Source organism: Palaemon carinicauda, chromosome 4 (genome assembly GCF_036898095.1).
Source record: "Palaemon carinicauda isolate YSFRI2023 chromosome 4, ASM3689809v2, whole genome shotgun sequence".
NCBI lineage: Eukaryota > Metazoa > Arthropoda > Malacostraca > Decapoda > Palaemonidae > Palaemon > Palaemon carinicauda.
Window position 1 is genome coordinate 57,168,808 of NC_090728.1, and position 5,000 is coordinate 57,173,807.

Sequence of the window (5,000 nt, forward strand, 5' to 3'; positions counted from 1 at the left end):
TCCTTCCTCTTACAATGCTAGGCCGTTCCTCCTTTTAAAACGCTAGGCTGTTCCTCCTATCACAATGCTAGGCCATTTCTTCCTCCTAGAACTCTAGACCGTTCCTCCTCTTAAACGCTAGGCCATTCCTCCTTTTAAAACGCGACACTGTTCCTCCTATTAAAACGCTAGGACGTTCCTCCTCTGAAAATGTTAGGGCGTCCCCCCTTCTTAAAACGCTAGGCCATTCCTCTTGAAATGCTAGGCCGTTCCTCCTCTTATAACGCTAGGCCGTCCCTCTTAAAACGCTAGGCCATTCCTCTTGAAATGCTAGGCCGTTCCTCCTCTTAACACACTAGGCCATCTCTCCTCTCAAACCGCTAAGGAGTAATTCATACCGATTTTTTCGTTGTATATTGTCTTTCCTTTCTATTCTTACTCCTCTGAGCAGTCCGTCCAAAGTACACCACTACTCTCTCCTTCAACATTTAATAAGAAACCTCTTTCTGGGTTAAGTAAACAACTTCATTGTTTTGACAGCAACGTGTCAGAACAACGATGCTGGATCTTAGATGGAAAAAAAATGTGGAAGTGACTTCACTCGCGGGTCGATGGAGGCACCAGCCATTGAGCCTAAGGACACTGGGAGGTGGTGCGTTTAAAATGCTCTTTATATCCATATGGAGAAGGGAAAATAGGGCTTTTAGTTGTAGAAGAAGACTAGAAGAGTTCCTTATTTGGAAGAAAAAGGTAGAAGACTAAATTCTGACACTATCCAAATGAAAAATTTAAACTAGTTCTTTTTAATTCTAGAAGACTTAATAGAAGAATTCCTTCTTTGCAAAAAAAAAAAAAAAAAAAAAAAAATCAAGTAGAAGATTAAATTCTTACTCTTTATCATTATGAAGAAGGAAAAATGGGTCTGGAAGTTTTAGAAGAAGACTATATAGAAGAATTCCTTCTTTGGAAAAAAAGAAAAAACTAGAAGACTCATTTCTGGCTTTTTATCCACATGAAGAAGGAAAAGGGACTATTAGTTCTAAAAGAAAGATAAATAGAAGAATTGTATCTTTCAGAAATAACAAGTAGAAGACTTTCAATTCTGGTTCTTTATCCATAAGAAGATGGAAAAAGTTCCATCTCTGGAAAAAAGCAAAACAAGTAGATGGCATTCAATTCTGGAGGTACATATGATAAAGAGCAATCTTGTAGGAGCATGAATGGAGGATATATTTCACTACGAATAAAAAAGAAAGTGTAAAGTTTTACGGTTTGCATAAAGCACAAGGAGTAGTTTTTTAGTTCTGGGAGATTGAAAAGAAAGTTTATTGAGAAGGAATGAAGTACAGAAAATCCTCAACTTTCAAAAACTGACTTAAAACATCCGACTTACAAACAACTGACTTAAAACATCCGACTTACAAACACTTGACTTAAAACATCCGACTTACAACCATTCGACTTGAAACACCCGACTTACAACCATTCGACTTGCAAACATCCGACTTGCAAACATCCGACTCGCAAACATTCAACTCACAAACATTCGGCTTAAAACATCCAACTTACAAACATTCGACCTAAAACATTTGACTTGCAAACATCCGACTTAAAAACATCCGACTCACAAACATTCGGCTTGAAACATCCGACTTACAAACATTCAACTTACAAACATTTGACTTAAAACATCCAATTTACAAACATTTGACTTAAACACCTGACTTACAAACATTCCACTTACAAACATTTGACTTAAAACATTTGACTTATAAAACGTTTCGACTTGAAACATCCGACTAACAAATATTCGACGTACAAACATCAGACTTACAAACATTCGACTTACAACACCCGACTTACAAACATTCGACTTTACATCCGACTCACAAGCATTAGACTTAAAACACCCGACTTACAAACATTCGACGTAAAACATCAGACTTAAAACTTTCGGATAAAAACACTAATACAACTGAAAATAACAACGATAAAGAAATTACTTTCATAAAACAATATCATATCATTTAATTCAGTAAGGAAAATTACATTTGTAATAACTTAATATCTATTTCATATGAAACCCAAATAATTTAAAAAAAAAAAAAAAAAAAAAAAAAAAATTGCAAACTAGTCGACTTGCAAACAGCTTCTTGAAACCAAACAAGTTTGTATGTTGAGGATTTGAAATATCTATTTTAATGCTATTATATTTCAAATATTTGATTTAAATTGTGCATTACCTCTAATATAGTTTATTTATTTCCTTATTTCCTTTCCTCACTGCGCTATTTTTCCCTGTTGGAGCCCTTGGGCTTATAGCATCGTGCCTTTCTAACTAGAGTTGTTGTTTAGCTGGTAATAATAATAATAATAATAATAATAATAATATCATCATCATCATCATCATAAAAACAATAATAATAATAATGCTAATAAAAACAACAACAATAATAATAATAATAATAATAATAATAATAATAATAAAACAATAACAATTATTATTATTATTACTATTGTTGATGTTGTTGTTTTATATTAATAATAATAATAATAATAAAAATAATGATAATGACATATATCAAATACGAGATATCTATATAGATCAAATAATGACCAAACTCAGGGTTGAGTATTGTGTAAACACCGGGAGACCAAAATAAAGTTTTAACACAAATAAAAGCTTCGCTCGGGCAAAGTTATTTCAAAATGAAATTACTAGATTTTTATCTAATAAAAATCGTAACTATGCAGCAGGTTTAGAATAGTATTAGCATGTTTACAGAGAGAGAGAGAGAGAGAGAGAGAGAGAGAGAGAGCAATAATCCTAACTATGCACTTGCTTTAGAACTTATTGTGTGTTGAGAGAGAGAGAGAGAGAGAGAGAGAGAGAGAGAGAGAGAGAGAGAGCAATAATCCTAACTATGCACTTGCTTTAGAACTTATTGTGTGTTGAGAGAGAGAGAGAGAGAGAGAGAGAGAGAGAGAGAGAGAGGAGAGGGAGAGAGAGAGAGAGCAATAATCCTAACTATGCACTTGCTTTAGAACTTATTGTGTGTTGAGAGAGAGAGAGAGAGAGAGAGAGAGAGAGAGAGAGAGAGAGAGCAATAATCCTAACTATGCACTTGCTTTAGAACTTATTGTGTGTGTTGAGAGAGAGAGAGAGAGAGAGAGAGAGAGAGAGAGAGAGCAAAATCCTAACTATGCACTTGCTTTAGAACTTATTGTGTGGAGAGAGAGAGAGAGAGAGAGAGAGAGAGAGAGAGAGCAAAATCCTAACTATGCTCTTGCTTTAGAACTAATTGTGTTGAGAGAGAGAGGAGAGGAGAGAGAGAGAGAGAGAGAGAGAGTACAGATTAGTTAAATACTAAAAAAAAGTTACTCCAGGGTTTAAAAAACCTCTCGAGTTATATATAAACATGAGTATGTTAATTTACTACTAGAGTACACAGCTTTCAATGTATATTTGGGAACAGTATCTCCAAAAACAAAATATGCAATACCGAAATAAAAATAACAAGGAATTGTTTAAAGGACAGGAATTGTTTAAAGACACAATGGGACAAATAGCGTATTTCTGAATCATCCAGTGAAACACAGGAAAAATGTTTCTGGTCTTGAGACAAATTTTTCCACAAAGTTTCATAAACTTCTGTCCAGCATAATTATGTTTACGAAGGAAACCAAACTATTGGGAGATCTGTAGTAAGTTTTTTTTTTTTTTTTTTTTTTTTTTTTTTTTTAATAATGTAGTACAAAAGCTCAATGAAGTTTAAAATGACAGAAATGTATGGAAAATGAAACTTAAAAAGAATGGCAAGAGAAATTAACCAAACTTCGGATGACGGTGGATATTACAAAAGAAATAATCAGTCAGTATTATAGGCAGAGGGATTAAAATAACCACTATATGGATTAATTTCCAGGATATTTAGGTGAAAAGAAAGAGCATCAGAAGGAAAATATGAATAGGTCGCTCATGAATGGCAGAGGCTATGGCTAGTAACAATGCCTTAGCAGGACAGTGTCCTAGAGACTGACCATACATACATATGATCAGCACCCAAGTCCCCTCTTCACCCCAGGGAAGGCCAGGCAATGGCTGCTGATGGCTCGGCATGTAGACCCATGGGCTCCCTCAAATCCCCCATCCTTTGCTCACAAGGATGGTGAGGTTGCAGACACTACAAGAAACCTATCGAGCTTGAGCGAGTCTCGAACCTGAGTCTAGGGCAGAACGCCAAGCAGAGAAGTTTCTGTCAAGCTGCCGCAACCCTTTAGTTGAGATCAAGAATAGAGAAGTTTCTGTCAAGCTGCCGCAACCCTTTAGTTGAGATCAAGAATAGAGAAGTTTCTGTCAAGCTGCCGCAACCCTTTAGTTGAGATCAAGAATAGAGAAGTTTCTGTCAAGCTGCCGCAACCCTTTAGTTGAGATCAAGAATAGAGAAGTTTCTGTCAAGCTGCCGCAACCCTTTAGTTGAGATCAAGAATAGAGAAGTTTCTATAAAGATGCCGCAACCCTTAAGTTGAGATCAAGAATACAGATTGCATAATTATTTCATATGAAAATTAAAAACAAAATGCTAGACAATACTGAATGAAGTAGCTGAAACAATGGAAAACTTAAATAATGTGTTGATATAACAAAAATGTAAGGGTACCATTGCTAAATAATACTGTTGAAATACATAAGATGGGATAATCCACTAATAAAGTTGAAATAGCTGATTATCTGGATTATCTTGATGGAACATTCAACACATTGGGGATTTACTATACAGACAGAAAATAAGGCTAAGACATTTACCGTCTGTACCATTGTCTTCCACTGTCTTGGGGTAAAGCTCTCTTGCTTGAGGATACACTCGGGCACGACATTCTACCATATTTCTCTTTCTCGGTGGCAGAATATAACCTCCTTCCAGTAGAGCTAAACACGCGAAAGAGCATATCACACGAATGGGAAATTGGCGAGCAAAGACGAGCGAAATGATCACCCACAATGCACCCGCTTAGCATAT